This window comes from Eptesicus fuscus, chromosome 20, assembly GCF_027574615.1.
Source record: "Eptesicus fuscus isolate TK198812 chromosome 20, DD_ASM_mEF_20220401, whole genome shotgun sequence".
Lineage (NCBI taxonomy): Eukaryota > Metazoa > Chordata > Mammalia > Chiroptera > Vespertilionidae > Eptesicus > Eptesicus fuscus.
The window spans coordinates 15,406,274-15,413,326 of NC_072492.1; the positions used below are offsets into that span (position 1 = coordinate 15,406,274).

General features: G+C 51.6%; 1 pseudogene; it reads right to left on the reverse strand.

The window, feature by feature from the left end:
- Positions 1–1,410: 1,410 nt before the first annotated feature.
- LOC103305016 (phosphofurin acidic cluster sorting protein 2-like) lies at positions 1,411–6,269 on the reverse strand (annotated as a pseudogene).
- Positions 6,270–7,053: the final 784 nt, after the last annotated feature.

A 7,053-nucleotide genomic window follows, 5' to 3' on the forward strand; every position in this document is an offset into this window, starting at 1 on the left:
AGTCTGATATAATATGTATAACAAAACAAACAATAACTTCCATTTGTCAAATTTTCTTCTGATTTTTAGAAAATCATTTATTGCTTCTCATTTAATAGGTCCTATTTCTTAAAGGAGGTTAAAATTAACGCACTCTATTTTGCAAGACACGATGCTTTCCCTTAACTTAAAAAACATTTCCTTAAATGTATCCCTGTGGTTTCTCACACATGTCTATATTTCCTCAGCAAAATAAGCTTGTTAACATGCTCTCCCTCATCCACTACACAGTGTTGAAACTATCTAGTATTTTAGAATTTTTTCACACTTTTTCTATATTCTTTTAGCCAAGAATAAACTTAGCATGGAGCCGCATTGCTCACTTCTGGGATTTTTGGTTCTGGCTTCACCCAGGACCGGGACCCCTCATAGAATCTCTAATCTCTGTATTAAAGGAGAAAGGAACTTAACCCAAGGCCTCATGGAGAATCGCAAAGGAGGTAGAGGCTTTGTCATGAGAAAGAGAAAATGGCCAATGAGCTCAACCACAGCCCGTCCAGCAGACCTCTCCACTGTCCAGGCACCCAGAGAGCACTTTCCAGGGAGGTCCCCACTGAGTCTCTACAATAAATCTGTGAGCTTGATCCTAGGCTCACCCCGTGTTTAGAGGCACAAGCACTCAGAGACACAAAGTAACCTGAAGGCTCACAGCAGCAGGTTGCTGAGGGACCACTGTGCTGTGGAGGGGCAGGGTGCTCAGCTGGGAAATCCATGGTCCCACACCTGTTGGGTGGTACAAATGTTCTGAAATAACACAGAATGATGAGGGCAAAAGCAGAGTTTCTGCTCAGGACGCGGGCAGCTGGTATTCCACCAGTTTGTCTAGTCCGTGTGTCTGGGGGTCTGCACCATACAGGTATTTTTTTAGGGAACCACAAGTGGGTGGTGCTGGGGCCACTTGGCTGGTTGGCAACTGGGGCCCAGGGCTGGGCTGAATGGACTCTGTGTTCTGCTCAGGACTCCCCCATTGGGAGGCCAGTCCTTGGCATCTGACCACCACCTCTGAGTCTTGTGGGGGCAGAGTCCTGACTTCCAGGAAGGGCAGGTGGAGAAGGTGAGAACCCTTCTAGCTGGGAGTGTTAGGCGTCCTGAGGTCAAACTCACCTTCCATGAGTCTCCAGCTCAGCACTGCTTGCCTGACCTCCCACCACCAGAGAGTTCTGGGTAATCAGCAGAGCAGTTGGGGCTCCCTGGGGGATCCACCACTTTAGTTTCCGGGTTGTGAGCACATTTGTACTTACGAAGGTTTCTCTTTGTGTTTCCAGGGTCAGTCTCTGTACAAAACTGAAACGTTCACAGAAAAGCAGCTGGGCCCCCCTGTGCTTGGCGTCAGCAGGGCCACAGGCAGGGCTGGAAGGTGGAGGCGGAGCATCAGGAGATGCAGATGGGGAAGTGCTGGACGTGGGAGGACCCTGGACTGCCAGCTGGAAGAACTTTACGTCATTCCACACCACACCTTTGATGAGGACCCGCATCATGTTCTGCTGGTAATGGCCCTGCAGACCAGGCGGCTTATGTCCTCCAGGCACTGGCTTTTGGACTCCATGACCTTGTCCTTGGTTTTCTTGGGCAAAAACAGCACCTTCTTTTTCTTCTCCTTTGTGAGCAATGTCATGGATGGTGGGTATTGCTGTGGCCTCTCCACTCCTGTGTAGCCTGCTGACCTGTAGAGAGTGGGATGTGCACTTGAAGGTGATATTGACAGTAGGCAGGTCTTTCTACTTCGAGTCTCCCTGTCTGTGGACTGCGCTGCCGTCCAGTAATCCAATGGCCGCTCCATCAGCTTGGTACCATCGCCCTGGCTCGGGGAGGACAACCCCACTCACTGACAGGGAGCAGAGTAGCGTGATGAGGCCTCCTTGGTGACCAGAGATATGGACAAAGGGATGGACGAAAGCACGCTGCAGCACAAGGGGGGCCATTATATGAGTCTCCTGACATGTCTGAGGACTGTTGCACTATCATATCTTTCACACACACCCCCGAAGGGAATGAATCATAAGGACTCTTCCTGGAGGCTCTTCTGCTTGACCGAGAGCAGGGCTTCCACGATGGGCAGCTGGGAGGCACAGCTGGCCCTGTGATGTACTGTGTGATTCTCGTCACGATGTCCAGTGTGTCCTGCATGGTGCTCTGGGCCTCCAGCTTGTGGAACAGGTCGCACCAGGCCAGGTCTTGGAAGCAGCTGTTGTAGAGGTAGTGCACGGAGCCCAGGTGCCTGGCCACGGGGTGGGAACCCAGCGATATGACCAGGAAGCGCAGGTAGCCCAGACAGTTGAGCATCTTGTAGGACAGCAGCTCCAGGAAGATGCGCAGCACAGCTCTGAAGTAGTTGTGCTCCTGCCATCAGGATCTTCACTGGCTTCGGGGGCTGGGAATTATTGTCACAGTATCTCTGTATCCGTCAGATGATGGAGCTGAAGGCCGCCAGGATGTCAGCGGTGGAGCAGGTGCACAACAAGGCAGCGTGTGCCCCTGCAAGGTGTCCAAGGGGAATTGCTCCTGCCATTTGGAGGTGTGGAGGAGGATGATCTTCTCGAGCAGCAGGTCATCAGAGATGAGGATATGGTTCAGCTGGTTGTACATGGTCTTCCTGGGGATCTGCTGCTGGCTCCCTGGGTCTGGCAGCGCTAGGCTGTTGGCTGCTTGTTCTGTGGCTGTGCTGTCTGCCGCTCCTTCAGGTACCTGGCCCAGCCATGGTGGCCAGGATGCTTCCCCTAGGCCTTGGTGGAGGGGATGATGAGAGCTTTGTGTTGGTGATGCGCCCACAGAGAAGCAGCTTCATGGTGAGCATGTCCAGGGCTGATGGCTCTGCCTCCAGGTTGTCCTTGGGCTGTGCTGGCTGTTCCCCTGGGTGGGCAGGCTCTGAGGCACTAAGTGGGCGACACTGTCACTTGGCTATTGCTGCCCGGGCTTGGTCTTCTGGGTCACTGCAGCCAGACTAGGAGGCTCCTTTGTCTGTTTGTTAACCTTCACCGAAGTTCATTTTTCCACAAATTTTTTAGAGAGAGTTGAAGGGAGAGGGACATATAGAGAGGGAGAGAAGCATCAATGTGAGAGAGACACATGGATTGGTTGCCTCCTGCACATGCCATGACCAGGGCTGGGGATCAGGATTGTAATTAAGACAGGTGTGCCCTTGACCAGAATGGAACCCTGGACCTTTTAGTCCTATGGGCCAACACACTAGCCCCCAATGAAACCTACTAGGGCTCGGAAGCTCTTCCTGGCTCTAGGCACCATGGATGCACCCATGACCTTTTTCGAACATAAATGTGACAGGCCTTCGCAGTATGGCCTGAGCTTGGCCTTGATGGTGCTGAGAAGGCTGTCATCCTCCTCCCTATCTGAGCTACTGTCGCTGGTTCTCCAGCATGTCAGACAGAAGGTGCAGGTCTTCCTCCACTCAGGGACATGATCTGCAGGGTCCTGCTCTGAGTGTAGGACCTCCTCTGATACTTAGGCCCTGCTCAGCCAAGCCATGACTTTCTGATTTAAGTTTGGATGCCTAGTCATAGACATGGTTGTGACTTTCAATAGTCGCTGCTTCCTGGGCTCCCCCATGTCAAAGTCGTCCTGGTCTGGGTCCTATCCATGGGCGGCATCTTCACTGGCCTCCTGCTCTGAGAAGCTCTCATACTCCTCCTTAGAGTAGTGATTTGTGGACTTGGCCTTGGGCCGACCTGCATGGCACTGTCCTCATGCTACACACACACACACACACACACACACACACACACACACACACACACACTGAGTGGCCAGATTATTATTATATATATATATATGGGTGGGGTCCGGCCAGCCAGCCTGGCCAGGGGAAGGGACATGGGCGGTTGGCTGGCCTGCCTGCTGGTCAAACTCCTGGTCAAGGGGACAATTTACATATTAGCCTTTTATTATATAGGATATACACTGAGTGGCCAGATTATTATGCGTTCAGAGATCATAATAATATGACCACTCAGTTTATAATAAAGAGCTCATATGCAAATGGTAGTCACGCCCTCGAAGTGGGGCCTGGGAACTTGAGGCCACACCCCCAACCCAACACTGGGCCAGGGGACCTGAGGCTGCACCCCCTGCCCGGTGGGGCTTGATGGGGGACCTCAGGCTGTGCCCCCACCCAGCAGCCTTGATGGGGGACCTGAGTCCACGCCCCCAACCCCAGCGCCAGGCCAGGAGACCTGAGGCCGTGCCGGGGGACCTGAGGCCCTGCCCCTGACCCGACAGGGCTTGATGGGGGACCTGAGGCTGCACCCCCCTGCCCTGTGGGGCTTGACGGGGGTGGTGCCGGCTGGGTCTGGGTCTCATGCAATCTCGAGACTTGTGCGGGTGGGCGGGGACTTGACTCTGGGTCCCACGGCACCCTCCAGACTGTGACAGGAGGGAGATTTTCATATACATTTTACTAAGTTTCTTTCATCTCTGACAATTCTAATATAGAGAAAGGGCAAATAGCAATATTAAAATATTTCCTCTAATTAAATCCCTTTAAATATGCATGAATTTCATGCACTGAGCCACTAGTAACAACATAATTTTGTAATGTCAAAGTAGTTTTCCTTTATTCAGACCCCTCAAAGCACAGGCACTGCTCTGCTCTCTGCAAAGACCACACATGCCCTCATTGAGTTCATTGTTGACTGTTAACTATCTTGCACACACCTAAGTGAAAGAAGTACTTGTCTATCATTTATTTTATTTTATTTTATTTTATTTTTTTGGAGGGTATAAAAAATTTTTTGAATATTGATTTTTTTAAATTTTATTGTAAGGTATTACAAATAGTAGTACATATGTCTCTTTCCCCTCCCCCCACCCCCCGACTGACCTCCCCTGGCCTCCCCTACCACCCAGCACTTGCCCTCAGTGTCTATCATTTTACCTTTTATCCAGTCCCAGAGAGTTCCCTGCTGTGATTTCTCCTGCTTCCCTAATCTATCACCAATGGATTTCATGAAGCCCACACAAGTCTCCACTTTTGATTGTAATGTATAAAATAAGGTGCAAAGCTGCCATTCTCCTGAGCATTATTATCTCATTTGGTTGAGATTTTGCTTCACCGCAATTGTCTACACTTTGGCTCAAATAAACTCAGAAAAATTCTGCACAGGTTTCCATGTTTTCTACACGGACAAGAGAAAAGGTGCTCGGCAGGCAACGTAGACTTGGAGGTGAGTGACGATGAGACACATTGGTGTCTTAGTCATTTCTTAGCAGAGGGTGGACAGCACCTCCCTGTGTTAACAAGGTCACCCTGGGATTTCTGACAGAACATCCCATTCTAAGATGGGAACACAGAGGCTTTTTCTGGAGTGGGAGGGTCTGGATATTAGGACAAGTGGAGTGTTCAGGGCAGCACTGCTGACATGGCAACAGAAGATCATTCTACGTCCCACAGCAGTGAAGAGATGGATCACCAGTCATGATAACCGGTCCCCCTCCTGGTAGGTTGTGCAGCCCAGGGAGGCCCCAGCTCCTGACCGGGAGGGTCTATGGGGATGTGGTCCTCGGGGCAGCAAAGGGCAAAGCAACAGACTTGGTACCTTGAACCCCATGTCCTCTTGGGAAAAGCATCCCCACTAACCATGATGATGTGTAAGAGTGGGAGACGGTGAGTAAGGATTGTCTGGACAACATGGACACGTGGAGATGGGCGTTAAAAGGGGAAAGTCTGGCCCTGACCGGTTTGGCTCATTGGATGAAGCGTCGGCCTGCGGACGCAAGGGTCCCAGGTTCAATTTCAGTCAAGGGCATGTATCTTGGTTGTGGGCACATCCCCAGTGGGGGGTGTGTAGGAGGCAGCTGATGATGTTTCTCTCTCATCGATGTTTCTAACTCTCTCTCTCCCTCTCCCTTCCTCTCTGTAAAAAATCAATAAAATATTTTTTTAAAGGGGGGAAAGTCTGTAGAAAAATGCAAAAATACTCTTGACTGAGCATAAAGTGAAATGGAACAAAGTCTCTCCTCTGATATTCCTAACATTTTGTGGGCAGTGACTTTGCATCAGTGAGAGTGGGTTGTGGGGAGGATACGGCCCCCAGCTTCCTTTGGAAATTGGACTCTAGAAGGGACCTAGTGGAGTAGCAGGGTGCCTTCTGGAACCTAGGGCTCTCTTCAACTACATGGGATCCTGGAGTCTGGGTCACCTCAGCACCTGCACTCACCCTGCGGCCGTGCTGCACGCTGGAGGATGGATGGGCCACCTGTGCCTCCCGCCGGGGCATGGAGTTGAGGACCCCATCTGTCAGCTCCTCTCTGTTCTCCTGTGCGGAGCTCCATAAAGACAGTTCCCAGTCACCAGGGGAAAGCCTCAGAGCCCTGTTTTGCTGGTTCTGTGCCCCTCCACTCCAGACACACACACACACACACACACACACACACACACACACACACACAGTGTGATCCGTTCAGACCTCCACTGGCGAGGAAAAGGTGTGACAGCCTGAGGGCTAGGACTCCCATTGGCACAGATAAGGGACCCCTCTGGGGTCTGATCACAGCAGGACCTATAGGTGATTCACTGCTCCAAAAGCTGTTCCTGCCCTAGGGCTCTCCCTTCAGGTCCCTCTTCCCAACACATGAAGGGGAGGGGATGTGGGTGCACAGAGATGGCTCACAGAGGTGGCCTGTCCTGAATGGGTCTGACCCAGGCCACCTTGTGTTACCTGAGGCCATATTTTTGAAAATGGCCAGCAATGTCGGGGACGAGGGTTGAACCAATATCTGCACCGACTGGGAAAGTTCTCACTGTGGGGTCTCCGGAAGCAAGAGCACCAATCACTGGGAACACAGCAAGAGAACATCTTGCGCTGGCAAATGCCTCTTGGCAAGTGAGCTGCCTGTGGGGCTGATGTGGGTGCCTGGTTATGGGGTGTCCAAGTTCTATTGGAAAGTGACCTCAGTACCTGGGATTGTCTTGCCTCAGTCCCCTCATCTCATGACAGCTATGCAGATAGTCCTGTGGGTGCTGTCTGTGGACCCCTCTTCCCCATGAAGCACCTGATCTGT